The following is a 15,273-nucleotide window of genomic DNA, read 5'->3' as shown; positions in this document are numbered from 1 at the left end:
CAAACCTGGCCAGGAAGTGTAGTCCCTCAGTTCTTGCACTGTGAGAACATCCTCCTGACACCTCGTTGACACTATTTCTAGGCACATCCATGGCTAGATGACAAGCCCTGATCGTTTTTCCTGACGTGTGAGTGTGTGTGTGGTTCCGGGGTTAGTCCATTGGAAAGGTGAAGTTGGCAAGGGGACTGACAGCCTGCTTGTCTGAGGGGGGCAGGCAGTGAGGGGCCCCTAGCTTGAGGGCCAGACAGATGAAGTTCAAATCCATCTTTTGACCACACTCTTTACAACAAACATATTTTAGATAGATCAGAGATTAAAATTAAAAAATTAAAGACAAAATGTAGGGGGTTATTTTTACAATCGTCAACAGAGGAAGGACTACTCAGCATGACCTAAAATTCAGAGACTGTGAAGGAAAAGAACATATCATTTCAGCTACATAAAAGCAAAATCCTTTCATCTAGAAAAGACACTATTGGGAAAAAATTAAGTTTACCAAACAAATGAAAACTTAGGGGAAAATGTTGGCAGCATGCATCACCCACAAAGGGTTAATGCTCATAAGAAATTAATAATTCCCTCAAATCCAAGACAGAACTGGGCAAAGCATATGAATACCCAATCTACAGAAGGAGAGAAGCAGCCCATGAACATGAACACTAGGTTCAAGATTACTAAAAATGAAAGAGACATAAATTAACATAATAGGAAAACTAATTTGTTTTGGCAGGGACCAAAAGATTTCTAAGAAGTAAGTGAGATAAAAGGAACCAGGCACAGCTTTTGTAAACAGAACTTGTTAAAATCTTCTTTGGAGGATAAAGTGCCAATGCCAAGCAAAATTTAAAAGTCGCATTCCGTTTCACCCGGCAATTTTATTTCTCGAAGTTTATCCAAAATGGGCCTTGGCACAAGTAAGCAGCCCCATGTGCACAGTATAAAGCTATTGGGTTTTTTTTTTAAAATAGCATTTCCAACCTCGAAAGATTTGGACTGATTCTAAGAGTCCATTGTGGAGGATGTATGGCCCAAATGCTTCCATAGATGACTGTTGGTCAGTGCTTGGTCACTGGCCAGGGGACAGTACATCAAGGACTCCAACAGGGTGAATCACACGACCCTCACTTCGCCTGGGAGGCAGCAGGGTTTCTCTCTCCCTCATCACCCTGAGGAAAGACTATAAAGCCTGGTACTGCTACAACAGTGAGGGGAAGCAGCCTTCTAAAAAATCCAACTCGCAGAGGAGGGCACATCAGAGGAAATGCCAAAGATAACAAGACTAACAACCAGTGAAGCTAGAACCACACTGGATTAAGCCTATCTTGAAGCTACCTTTTCCATGGACTTCAGTTACATGGGCCAATAAATTTCTTCATTGGTTAAGCCTGTTTGAGTCACTTTCTGATACTGCAACAAAAACCTCATGATAGAACCATCAGTAGGGAAGTAGTTAAAGAAATTATGGCACAGCCTGTGCACAGGATAAGAGGTATAGATAGGTGTATAAGCAGTGTTGTGCACAGATTTCCATTAATAAGGAAAATGCTGGGAAATCATATGTGTGGTATCACTCCATTTATTTTTTTTTTTTAAGATTTGATTTATTTGACAGAGAAAGACACAGCGAGAGAGGGAACACAAGCAGGGGGAGTGGGAGAGGGAGAAGCAGGCTTCCCCACGGAGCAGGGAGCCCGATGTGGGGCTTGATCCCAGGACCCCGGGACCATGACCCGAGCCGAAGGCAAACACTTAACGACTGAGCCACCCAGGTGCCCCTGGTATCACTCCATTTAGTTAAAAAAATAAATTAAGCTATAGAGGGAGATACAGATTAGAATCTGAGGGGAAGAGGAAGCTTTTATTTCCACCTTTATGAACTGATTTTTTAAGGCTTTGGCAATAAATACATGTTACTTCTAATGTACGTGTATATGCATAGATATGTATTTCAGTTTTAGAGCCCTGAAGTGTTCTAGATGCCATCATGTAAAAAGTTATGGTCTAATAGATACTAAGGGCTTAGGCTCCAAATATCATACAGTTTTTACACGAGATCAATTTGCATAACCTATGCTTATTTTGGTCACTTTCTCCAGTTCCTTGCCTGCCTTGAAATAGAATGTGTGTCTTGATCTCGAGAATAATAAAAATAAATAAAAACTACCTCACAGGGCCTGGCACAAAATGGCCAATCAATGCCAGTTCTCATTATTTCATTTTTCTTAAAGGGAGCCCTTCCTGAAATTTATTTTTGCTTGGAGCTCAATGAAGCTACCTCAGACAATCCGTGTCTTCAAACGCCCTAGAAGCAGCAACAGCTCCCTGAGTCCAGCTCAGGAGCTGGGCCAGGCCTCCTGCCCCTGGAAATGACATGGTTACAAACACAGCCCCAGGGAAACCAGAAAGGGCCCTTTATGGGAACCTTAGACTCACTGATCCAACCAGCTGAAAAGGAGCCTTGGAAAAGTCATCTGGCTGCCCTGCTCATTTTTCAGAGGATTAATCAAGACAAATTCCCTGGAATTTTCCTTAACTGGATGTCACCTCCTGTTTTCAACATGAGAAAATACAAAGGAAGAGCTTCCAGCCAGTGGAGTCTTGAGCCACATCCCCCAGATACTCAGGGCCAGGTTTTTCCTTCCCCAGGGGTAGGAGAACTGAAAAGCAGCTCAGTCAGTCAGGGCTGCCGTCTCCCCAGAAACCAGCAGCCTGGGGCTCCGAGCCCAGCTTTGAGGTCGCCTTCCATCCCAGCTCACAGCTCTGTTTCATTTTGCAGTGATGAATGTTACACACACACACACACACACACACACACACACACACTGATTTTTTTAAGAGCCTTCAGTAGAGCTTTAAACTGCTCTCAGTTATTGTTGGTTATCAGGGTAGCAGTTCGTGTTGAGCCAGGCGTGGCTTTGAAGCTACCTTTCCCAGACACATGTACATGGGCGTAGGCATATGTAATTTCAGAGATATTCCCATGCATGTTCTGTGTGCTATGGAGACTCAGAAAAGATACAAAATCCATGCAGATTTTCATGTAAGAAGGCAACCTCCTACTGAGTCTTTTGAAAATTTTGCAAAGTACAAAAGAAATGAAAGTTCATGGTGCTCATTTCTGGCACACAGGGGCACTCCCAAGTATTTGTGGGATGACTGAATGACTTGGCTCTAGGACCTAACACAGATGATTTGCCTTTGTGGGGCCCCGTTTCCTCTCTACGGATGGAAATAATTGCACCCGCTCTGTGAGATGGTGGTGAAGGCTGAGGTGAAATGTTGCGTCAAGGAAAGGCATGCTGTGAATATAAGACACTGGGAATGGCGAGAAGGCCAATCTTGGTGTCCAGCTCTGCCGATCAGAAACCAGCAGGTGATCTGAGGTGAACTTCCCAAGGACCTGTACCACCACCCTCCACTCTTATCTCCCCTAGAATGCACATCCTCTTGCAGTCAGGCTGCCTTATCAGTGTCCCCACATGGCAGGTTCAGCCAGCTTTGTGCTTTGGTTCAGGCCAGGCTCCTCTGAAATGAGTTTCCAGGCCCACAACCCGCTTAGCACAGTTTGCCCTCCCTTTCAAGTTCAGTCTTCAGTTTCAGCTTTCCAAGAAGCCTTCAAACCACCCTCTGGAGGCACCTCTCTCTCCTGTCCTCCTCTCCTGAGCTCACCACCCTCCCTGCAAGGCAGCGGGCAAACTTCCCTGGATGCCACCCTAACAGAAGCCAGGTGCCAACATGGCCACCGGGCTGATTGTCAGCAGGCTCATCTTAAAAGCCGTGAGAAAAGAGTTTTGTTTTTATTTTTGCTTTTATTTGCTGTAACTCAAAAACATATCCTTATATGTCAAGAGCCCAAAGCCTGGAAGCCACCGGAGAGGGAATACACATTCGAGCCAGCACATAACACAAGAAGTATGAGGGAATATGACTGGGTTTGGGGCTGCAGTGGAAGAGGGGTGGAGGGGACCCAAGACAAGGAAGCATCTGTGTCTGGATTTCTAGGCGAACCTTGTATTGAAGCTCCACCTCCAGCATGAAGCCCGTGCGCTGGGAGCAAGGGGGCTGGGCTGAAGGAGGCAGGATGCCTAGGAAGATGGCCTGAGGGAAGCCTCAGGGTTCCAGCAGCCTCAGTGAGCTGCAAGGGGCCTTGGAAAAGTTCCTTGGCTCTCCAACCTCCCCCAGAAAGCACATGGCTCATGAGACCAGGGACCAGGTCAACAGGCAGCTCCCAGTGAGAAGGGGCAAGTGGAGAATCTTGGACCAGTCTAAATACTTGAGGAGATACAGAAGACTGAGAGAACCTGAGCTCCCTCGAACTGGAAAGATGGCATTTTTCCACCGTCCACACAAGAAAGTTCCATTTGGGTGTAATCATGACTCAATATCACACCTGCCATCCAGCAGCTACCCGCCTCCCCTGGGTGACCAACCATCCCGGTTTGCCCTGGACGGACCCGGGATGAACACATCGGCCCGAGAACTTCCTCAGTCCCGGTGCTAACGTAGCCTCTTCTCAGGATGTCCCAGGTTGAGTGAGGAGCAGAGACTGTGTCCGTATTCACAACATGTTCACTCAACCAGCAAAGCTCAACACAGCTGTCCCCATGCTGAAGTCTGAGCGGGGAGAACCATTCTTAAATAATGAAAATACAGCGTGATAAGGGGAAATATAAATTAATGCAATGAAATAGAACTGCACACCAGCATGGCTAAAATCAAAGATTGACAACAATGTTGACATAGACATGGTGCTCCGGGAACCTCATATGCACTGGTGGGAACATAAGTGACGCCTCCGATTTGGGGAAAAGTGATACTTTTTTTTTTTTTAAAGATTTCATTTACTTATTTGAGAGAGAGAGAATGAGAGACAGAGAGCACAAGAGGGAAGAGGGTCAGAGGGAGAAGCAGACTCCCTGCTGAGCAGGGAGCCCGATGTGGGACTCGAGCCCAGGACTCCAGGATCATGACCCAAGCCGAAGGCATTGCCCAACCAACTGAGCCACCCAGGCGCCCCAAAAGTGATACTTTTTTAATAAAACTATATATATGCCTACCCTTTAACGCAGTGAGTCTGATCCTAGATATTTTCCCAAGAGAAATAAACACCTATGTCCACAAAAGATCTTTACTTCATAGTAAACTTAGTCACAACAGCCAAAAGCTCAGGGGAGCTGTCAAACAAAATGGTGGCATATTTGTACAATGGAAGAGCGCTCTTGAAAAAGGAATGACCTACACACACACACACACACACACACACACACACACACACACACACGGATGAATCCCCACAACCGTCCGCTGAGTGAAAGAAGCTCAACACAAAAGAGCACAAACTCCATGCTCCGTGTGTGTGAAATGCCAGGAAAGACAAAGCTCACCTGTAATGACAGAAATGGGATTAGTGGTTTCCCGGAGCTGGGCTGGGCAGCAGGGACCAGGCAGGGACACAAGGGAACGTTTCAGGGTGCCAGAAATATCCTATATCTTGCCTGTGGTGGTTGTTACACAGGTTTGCACACTTGTCAAAACTTACCAAGCTGCACACTTAAAATGGGTGCATTTTCCTGTTCGTGAATTATTCCTTAAAAAGGTTGATTTTTTAAAAATCAGAATGAGAAAACGTAATAGGATGCAATAAAGCGCTGTAACAAGCATGCACACAAAACACTGAGGGGATGAAGGAAGCCTTGGCCACTGGGCTGGGACAGAAAAGTCAAAGGAACGGAGCAAGTGGAGAAGAGCAGGAAGGGTGCCCCCTGCAGAGACGGCCCATCCGTGCAAGGAAGAACACAGACCGTGCGCTGCAGGAATGGCACAGAAGGGGTGGGTGGAGGCCACTGTATGGAAAACGAGAATCAAAAGGTAGGTTGGGGAGAGTTTGTGAAAGGCCTCCTGGACTCTACCTCTGGGCTAGTGTTGCTCAATTACGATGCCCTGATTCATGGAGAGAGCAGCTGGGTAGAGTGGTGCAAGTAATGTGTTACTAACTAGGATTCCGCCAAGGGGATCCCTGCAGTGCAGCCCCCTCACGTGCAGGCTGCTGTGTTTTCTTAAGGGAGGGCGGAGGAGAGCACTCCCTCCGGGTGGGACCTTCCCCATGCTGCAGGGTAACAGATGGTCAGGGGCCACTGCTGTTGGTAATGGCCGGGAAGATTTCTGGGCTTCAGAAAGATGCTCTGGTTACAGAGTCAGGGGAGAATTGGATTGAGGTGAAACTAGAAGAAGGGAGACCAGTTAGCAGGCTGGAACAATAGTCCCCCGACTCCCAGGCATGATGGGGTTTGGGTTAAGGCAGTGGAGACACGGGGAAGAACGTAAATCTATGTTTTGGCAGCAAATGCAGCAGCACTTTGGAAGATTAAGAGCACTGGGCGGGGGAGGGGCGGGGAGGCATCTGGGTGGCTTAGTCCGTTGGGTGTCCAACTCCTGATCTCAGCTCAGGTCTTGATCTCGTGGTTGTGAGTTGAAGCCCCATGTTGGGCTCCACGCTGGGCATGGAGCGTACTAAAACAACCACCACCACCACCATCACCACCACCACCACCACCAGAACAACAATAAAACACCATGAAGTGTTGACTTGGTGAGTAGCCAGACCATCATTCAGGGCAAGATCGAGAAGGAGGAGGGCGGTTGGGGAGCGAGTGGTCTTGTGTCTAGTGGCCCGTGTTCGTGATCTTCTCTGCTCTTTTGACCAAAAGTCAAAACAAAACCCTCCTCGATGCTCTCTGCAGGGCACATTTGCTCCACATCAGGCTTCCTGGAAGCATAACCTGTCCCCAAGTGCACCCCATTACCTACTTCAGACCAGAGACAAGAGCACCTGCCAAGCTGAGAGAGGTGGGCTCTCACTCGCCAATAATCCCATCACCTGCTCTCTTCCGTTACATGGGTGGCCCTAGTTAACTCCATTCACTCTGGGCCGTGCAGACCTAGCCTAATGCCACTTCAGAAATCCAATACGAAGTCCCACCCTCAGGGACAGGCAATGGGTCCCAACAGAAAGAAGCTACTCTGCAGGATACGACATAAGGCTCTTGCTTCAGGGGGTGTATCAAGAAAACCTGGCACACTGGGGAGTGTATATAATCAGATTCTCCCAGGGGCGCCTGGGTGGCTCAGTTGGTTAAGCGACTGCCTTCGGCTCAGGTCATGATCCTGGAGTCCCGGGATCGAGTCCCGCATCGGGCTTCCTGCTCGGCGGGGAGTCTGCTTCTCCCTCTGACCCTCTTCCCTCTCGTGCTCTCTATCTCTCATTCTCTCTCTCTCAAATAAATAAATAAAATCTTAAAAAAAAATCAGATTTTCCCAGTGTAGAGTTTTCTGGAAACGAGTTCAGGGTCCAGTTTTACCCCTGTCTTTACATCATTATTAGCCAACCCTCCTTGTGGAGCGGTTAAAGACCGACACAAAATTCTGAGGCACTGAGCATGTATGATTTTAGTGGTGTGTTTGCAATATATTTAGGCAACAACCGAAGCCCACAGTTCAAAATCACAGTCTAGAGAAGTCTGAGGTGAGCGTATTGTTTGTATTTGGGGAATCATTGGGCAACTGGGTGGCTGGTAAACAAATCCCGAGGGATATGGGTTCTGGGCTGGAGGAAGGAGCTACATGGTAGGGTTTCGACCCTAAGCCCCGAAAGCTAGGGTTGGCGGTATGTCTGTCAGACAGGGTCAGAGTGTGCCATGACTCGGAATTCACACGGCTTCTCAGAAAGAAGCGCCTCTTCGTCCCTCTGACTCAGCCTTGCACGCGGTGAGCCGCGCTCAGCCTCCGGCCGGCCCTGAGCGGCCACACTGACAACTCCTTACCCACGGTCCTCAGAGCCCCTCCTCCACCCGAGCTAAGGCCCTGCCCAGCTGGCCAGGAGAACCCCCGCTCGCCGCTGATTCATGGAGAGAGCAGCTGGGTAGAGTGGTGCAAGCTGCGTGTCCACACTTGTCAGGGCCCCCACCCTGGCCAGGTTCCCGTGAGGGAGAAGGGGCCGCCACCCCTCTGGGGGGTGGGGGGCTAACTCTCCCTCTGAGATGTTTGTGTTCCTCTGTGGCTGGATCAGAAGCAGCCGGAGGTGGTCAGGGTGGGCCCCGCAGCACCCCCAGGGATGACAGCTCCACAGTGGAGGGCAGTGACAGCAAGCAGGCCTGGGGTTTGGGCTGTGACTACAGAAAGAAAGGACGCTTCCAACTTTCTGGGCTAACAGTTTTATTTGTTGAAAAATAATAGCTGGGCTTCAATTATCAGGAAGAGGAGAGGAAATAACATTTCTTAGGTATTCAGGGCTTGGTTAATTACCCAGCCAATTTTTTTTTTTAAAAGTGATTACTGGTTTCCTGGACCAGACGGACTTGGGAGCCAGCGCTTCTCCCGGCAGTGAGAGTGAGGGAATCAGGAAGCAGGGTGCAAGTAACAAGACCTCAGGCCCAGGCTGGAGCTGCCACTTTCTGGGGACCCTGGGCAAACTACTTAGCCTTTTTGTGCTTCAGTTTCCCCATCTGTAAAAGAGGAATGATGAATAGTGATGGTACCTAAGGCACAGGATTCCTGCAAGGACCATTTGCTTGTGCATGCATGAGCCCCTAGTGTGTTCAGTCGTGGTTCTAGGGGGATTGTGCTGTATCAGGCAATAAAACAGACACAGATTCTAGTCCTTATGGAGAAGGAAGGGGAAAAAAACAGAGAAGAGTGGTCGGTGGGGTGGGACAGAGACTTGGGAGAGACAAACAGGTGCCCAGGGCCCAAAACTGATGATGACATGCACACTGCGGGCACTTGCAAGGCCCTGAGGGTGAGTGCCTCCTTAAATTGTGTTCCCTGGGTGCCTGGAACGAGGTGGGGTGCAGGGAAGGGTTGATCAAGGCAGGCAAAGAGCCTGGTAAAGCCCTTAATAAATATAAGCTGCTCTTAAGAGGAGCAGAGAAGCTCTGAAATAAAACTAGAATTTGGATCAGGCTATTTAGTGTTGGAGCAAATAGCTGGACACACCTCAAAGCCATGGGTCCCCAGCTCTAGCTGCATTTGATAGAGGCCAAGGGCAGTGGTGGATTGGGAGGGTGGGTGGGAAGCAGGCGTAGGTGCAGACAAATCAAAACAAAAGCATTAATGCTGAAGCACAAGCAACCCGAGATCCTGATTTAGTTGATCTGGGGTGGGGCCCCAGCATCATACTTTCAAAACTCCCCCTGGGGACTCTAGTGCACAGTCAGGATCGAGAACTACTCATCCCAGGTGGGATGATGTTTGAATCATAACATCAGTCATCTAGTGGGAGCACACTGCATGCCCATCACTTTGCCAAAGACTTTACGAGAATTTTCTCATTTCCCCCTCACCTGATTCTACCAGGTCTGTCACAGTATCATCCCCATTTCACAGAGAAGGAATCAGAAACTTCAAGGTTTTATGTAAATCTCTCAAAGTCATGCAGTTCACCACCTTATGCTGCCTTTCGGTCACAGCCCTGACAATAACTAATGTTTTTAATGAGTCTGCTACATTTTCGGGAAAAGATTAAATGTGCACAAGGAGCTCTGCTTAAGAACACGAGTCGCGGTGTAATTTATCTTACAAAGATGACTGTGCAAAATAGTTACCAAAATAGTTACAAGTTTCCAAAGTTGGGTGTTCAGAGCAGCGAGCTCCAATTCTGGAAAATCCACTTAAGAGCACATTCCTGGATGATGCCCAGTAAGTGAGATGTGTCTGCTCTGTGAGGATGAGCCGGGGCGGACAAGAGGCAGGGGGCTTGTCAACTCTGACACACCAGAAACTGAGCAGGGCACCACTTAAAAACAGTCATCTCCTCCCTGAAATACAAGGTGAAGTTGAAGAGGAAACCTAAGTTTCCGGAGGGGAATTAGCGAAGTCACAAAGGAGCCACTAAATCTGGGAGGCCACACAGGAAAGAAAATGCCGGACAGATAGAAGCTTTTGGCCACAGTGTCCCGATGCAGGACCATGATAATTAAAAAGAAACATTGGCAGCCACCCCAGAGCGGGCTCATGAGGAGAGCCATTAGACAGCTGCCCTGCGGTTCTGGGGCAAGGGTGGGCCCTGAAGAAGCTGAGGCTGGAGTGCCAGCACATACCGGCAGCATGGCAGGGTATCAACCCTGTGGTTTCTTCTCTTCTCCTGCCAAACCATCGCTGCAGAATCCCAGTCTGCCACTTACTAGCTGCGTGGCCTTGGTCAAGTTACTTAACCTTTCTGAGCCACAATAAGTGATAGCTAATACTAGTGTTTGTTGTTATTAAAAGTGGATGAGTCTTGGAGTGCCTGGGTGGCTCTCTCAGTCAAGCATCCAACTCTTGATTTTGGCTTGGGTCGTGATCTCAGTGTCGTGGGATTGAGCCCCATTTTGGGCTCTGTGCTCAGTGGGGCATCTGCTTCTCTCCCTCTCTCTCTGCCCCTCCCCCTGCTTACTCTCTCTCTAAGGTAAATAAATAAAATCTTTTTAAAAATTAATTTTTTAAAAAGCGGATGAGTTTTTATAGAATGATGTCATGCACAGCCCATCACCATAGAGCACTGTGTTGGGTAAACTTTTCGTATAAAATACCAGATGGTAAACATTTAAGACATTGTGGGCCAATGTCTTAACCTGGGTGGTAGGCCCATTTGGGGCCCAGGCGCGTCTGCTGCAGACAGTCTCAGGAAGAAGAGCAACCTGTAGGTCAGATCAGTGTGATGGGGGAGTTGAAGGGGCTTGAGGCCCCCTCTTTGCCAAATGACACCCAGACCCTCTCCTCCTGGAGAGCCCGACTGTCTGCCCTCAGGCGGCCAGAGGTGAGGTTACCGAGGCTCCAGCTCCCAGACTGGGAGCCCAAAGCACAGTGCCCAGCAGGTATTGGGAACAGAGTGGGGAACAGGGTAGAGGGGGACACACCAGCCTGGGTTCACGGTGCTCAACCAGTACCCCTGGGCCATACAAAAACAGGTGATAGGTGGCTCTTGGTCTGGGGCCTGCAGTTTGCTGACCCTTGATGAAGCAGGGGAAGCTGAAAGGTAACCCAGTGTGAGTTCGGGGGAATGACCAGTGAGCACAACTTCACCAGCATTCTCTGGAGCAGGACCCCATTAACAGGTTATGAAAACACTTTAGTGGGTCACTACTGGCATTTTTTAAATGTAAGAAAGAGAATGGAGTACATCCGGGTTTTCAGTTGCATCCAGACATATGGATGTATGTTCTGGGTGCAAGGTCAAATGTATCTCTTACTGAGGACTGGACTCTAGGCATACTTTTTGGCTTCTGTATACCTCAAGTAGGTTCTCTCATCTATTCATCAAACATGTATGGAACACTTACTGTGAAAGCTTAGTGATCAGTTCTTTGAGGAAAGGGGTCAAGTCATAGCCTTCTGTTTTCCCTGAAACCTACCATCTTGGCTGGTGTGTAGGAAGCGAAGAGAGGAAAGGAATGTGCTGGCATGTGGGGCCAATGTCTATTCCTGGGAGGGCCCTGGTGAGGGGCAGGTCTTTGCTAGCAACCCCGCACCATAGGCCTCACAGGCTCTTATACCCAGAACTTCTTACAGAGCCTCCAGTCCAGTGGTTCTCGGACTGTGCTCAGAGGAATCCTAGGGTTCCTCCCAGGGGCACGGGCTCTTGCCTTCCCTCCCTGACTGCAACGGGAGTAGCTTCGCATTCTCTTTCTGTATTTTGAGGTGACCTGCACGTTTCTTCTGACCAAAGGGCTCCAGTGCCTGAACATTAAACACCAACCTGCTCAAAGATGCGCACTCATCTGTACCCGAAGCCAAGAACCACCTCCCACCAACCTTCCAGTAACTGCTCTGTGACCCACAGGGGAGGGAAGGCCTTGCACTCACATGTAAACAGACTTCAAAGAGCTGTTTGAAAGGGAAAACTGGCCATGCGTTCTTGAAAAGAGGTCAAAGGACATTTGATAACAGGGGGAGTGATTATTTATTCAGAGTGTGACATGGAAGATCTGTGGGAGGTTATGAGGCCTGTTCAAGTGAGTAAAACTGCAAGGTCTTTTTGGTCAGGTGAGTTTTTAAATTTTAGGATGTGTGGTATCAAGTTCTATTGACTACGGGAGGTCTGGTTTCCTCAGGAGGATATGAAAATAAGTCCCCCCAAATGTACAATTGTGTCTGAGCTTGTGAGACCCAGAGAAGGAGTCAGGGTTCCAACTGGGCCCCAACTAGCCTGTGACGCTGGACAAGTGACTCAGGTGACACCTCAGCTTCTCCACCTACAAACCCAGCACAAGCCCATCTCTCTGCCTCTCCAAGTAAGACGACGCAGATGGAACCATGTCAGGTCTTTCAGCACTTAAGGTGTCATGTTACTCATTTTCCCCCAGTCATTTGTTTCTGGATCTTGAAGGAAAATCTCACAAAAAGGGGAATTTTAATTAATACCAATTCACTGAGCTCTCAGCATAGCCTGAGAAAATGGTGACTCGTTTCAGTTCTCAAAGGGCTTTCCTAGCAAGGGAGGTGTCCCTCATCTCTGGAGAGGAAAAAGAATCACTTTCTACCACAGCCACTGTAAAACCATTCATTGAAACAGCGTGATGTTGAGTATAAGTCAAATAACGCAAATGATTACCATGTTTCATTTGAACACACCAGCCCTGGATTTTGACCAATGAGAGACACACTGCAAGGCTTTGCAATTTGTCCAAGAATAAATTCCAAGCTTTTCGTTTCAACCTCATTTTCTACCTTGGGCTCTGGGCGCAATTAATCGTAGGCACTAAAAGCCTCAGGAAAGGAGAAAGCTCTCTGGAAATCCTGAGAGGAGAAGAGGTGAGGACCAGATTCAGGGACTGCCTGAGTTTACGACGGCCTCCACACATGTCCATGCCCACCCGCGTCTGTAGCGCAGTGCTATAGCCCCAGAAACATCAAGCACATGATGGAAAGCAATCACCAAACAAGGTACCTAATTGACAGCCTTATGAAACACACCAGAAGAAAATTCTCCTATGTTTAGAAATGAGGAAACAGTGATACAAAGACAGAAGCATGTAGAATGAATGAGGACATGTCACCCAGGTCTGGTCAATCAGATGACATCATGCTCGTGGCCACAGTAGGAAGTCCAGAGAGGATCATAGGACATAGCTGAACAGAAATATCTGAGAAGATGACCTTTACTCTTGTGGGTTGCTGTGCAAATATAAGGGTTGAGCTACCAGTGGCTAATATACCTACCACATGAAGAAAACCCATTAAAGAGACAAAGATAAGGCACCCCGATGGCCCCTGGATTCAGCCATGCCTGAAGTGTGCTGTTCTCAGGTTTTACTTAAATTTACTGTCTTTTAAGCCAATAGAGTCTCTCTTTCTCTCTCCCCCTCCCTCCCTCATATGCTACCTTGAGATGGGTTGTCACTTACAAATAAAGAAAATTTACGGGGCACCTGGGTGGCTCAGTTGGTTAAGCGACTGCCTTCGGCTCAGGTCATGATCCCAGGGTCCTGGGATCGAGCCCCGCATCGGGCTCCCTGCTCAGCAGGGAGTCTGCTTCTCCCTCTGACCCTCTTCCCTCTCATGCTCTCTATCTCTCATTCTCTCTCTCTCAAATAAATAAATAAAATCTTTAAAAAAAAAAAAGAAAATTTACTAATACAAGTGCTTCATTATAAGAAGTGAGATTATAAGCAAAAGTTTTATATTTATTCCTCTTTATATTTTGACCATGATTCAAAAAAAAAAAAAAAACCCAAAAGTGCCCTGGGTGAAAAACATATAAATTAGAAGTCTTGAATATTATCTTTATAAATATGTCAATGAAAGAAGTTGCCTGCTCATTTAATACAAATGTGAATTTAATCCTTGGTCAATTATAGTCAAAATGGGGGCTTTCCAAATTGGGATGTATAAGAGGATTTTGCTGCTTTGAATGCCATCCAAGGGAAACACTTCCAAAACACAGAACGCTCAGTGGGCCCACTTCAGTCTTTCAATCCAAGAGAAAAATGTTTATAGCTGTGAAGCTATAAAAACACTTCCAAGAAATTAAAGTCAAGTGTTTTCTGGAAAATCGATTTGCTGCTTTGCACTCACTAGGATGTGTTATTAATAAAATGCCCTTTAAACCACGGCTTGGAGTTCCAGTCTGCTGTTGATCATGGGCCAGGATTCTTAGGCCATTCCTCATTCACCCTGGAATCCATGAGATGTTCCCACCGTCGCAGTGTGAACGACCCCGCCAGGCAGCTGCTGCCGCAGGCACAGTCCAAACTCTGACCTAGCAAAAGACATATTCTGCTAGCGAAACCCCTGAGGGTGAATGTAAGAGCTCTGTGTCCAAGATCCGAGAGCTGTTCAGTGAAGGAACTGGAATCAGAGACCCTAGTGGGGCGTCCCCAGCCCCATTCACTCTGGGGTTCATTTGGAAATGATGAGGAAAATCCCTTCAGCAAGTGTATCAGCCCCAAATCATGGCCATCCTCACCTCTGCATGTCAGAATAGAGCCAAGGCCACGTGATCATCCTCCGCGGTGCTGTGATACTTGGGCCCCTGGGATGACGCTTGGCCCATGACAACAGTCCTCAGATTCCACTGCTGGCTCTGCAAGGAACTCACGGGTCACTTAGGGACACTTATTTTACACAGGGGAAAACAGAGGCCCAGAGAGGGCAAGTGATGTGTCCAAGGTCACACAGGCATGCCTGGTGACAAAGCTCAGACCCAAACCTGGATCTTGCTCACCTGCCAGAGCACTCTGCCTCTAGAGCTTTTCTATCTTCCCACATGCTTGCCTTCTACCTGGTGCCCAGTGCCAGACCTCCAGCTCATGGTTAATCCTGCAAGGTGACAGGTGTGCAGACTCCCCGGGCTTTGCCTGATCGCAGCTCCCCCAAATTCTGGAGACATCCGCTGTACCTGTAAACTAGGGATTTTTTTTTTTCATTTTCCTTGTTTTAAAAATTGTTTTTTTTTTATGTTACATTAGTCACCATACAGTACTTCATTAGTTTTTGATGTAGTGTTCCATGATTCATTGTTTGCCTATAATACCTAGTGCTCCTTGCAATACATGCCCTCCTTAATACCCATCACGGGGCTAGCCCATCCTCCCCCGCCCCCCTCCCCTCTGAAACCCTCAGTTTGTTTCCCGGAGTCCACAGTCTCTCATGGTTCATCTCTCCCTCCGATTTCCCCCCTTCATTTTTCCCTTCCTTCTCCTAATGTCCTCCATGCTGTTCCTTATGTTCCACAAATAAGTGAGACCATATGGTAACTGACTTTCTCTGCTTGACTTATTTCACTTAGCATAGTCTCCT

The 15,273-nt window shown here is 47.9% G+C and overlaps 1 long non-coding RNA gene across 1 annotated transcript; it reads right to left on the bottom strand.

Annotated features, from left to right (window-relative positions):
- Window positions 1–13,793: 13,793 nt before the first annotated feature.
- Window positions 13,794–15,010, bottom strand: LOC141373531 (uncharacterized). Its single transcript, XR_012379602.1, has 2 exons — window positions 14,699–15,010; window positions 13,794–14,557 (listed from the first exon to the last, which is right to left on the bottom strand). It is a non-coding gene; the product is annotated as an uncharacterized lncRNA (long non-coding RNA).
- Between the last annotated feature and the right edge of the window lie 263 nt (window positions 15,011–15,273).

The sequence above is a fragment of the Callorhinus ursinus genome, unplaced genomic scaffold (genome assembly GCF_003265705.2).
Source record: "Callorhinus ursinus isolate GAN/ISIS: 27379988/994484 unplaced genomic scaffold, GSC_fseal_2.0 scaffold10, whole genome shotgun sequence".
Classification (NCBI taxonomy): Eukaryota; Metazoa; Chordata; class Mammalia; order Carnivora; family Otariidae; genus Callorhinus; species Callorhinus ursinus.
The sequence above is the reverse complement of the archived record's forward strand: the minus strand, read 5'-3'. Positions and strand labels throughout refer to the sequence as shown.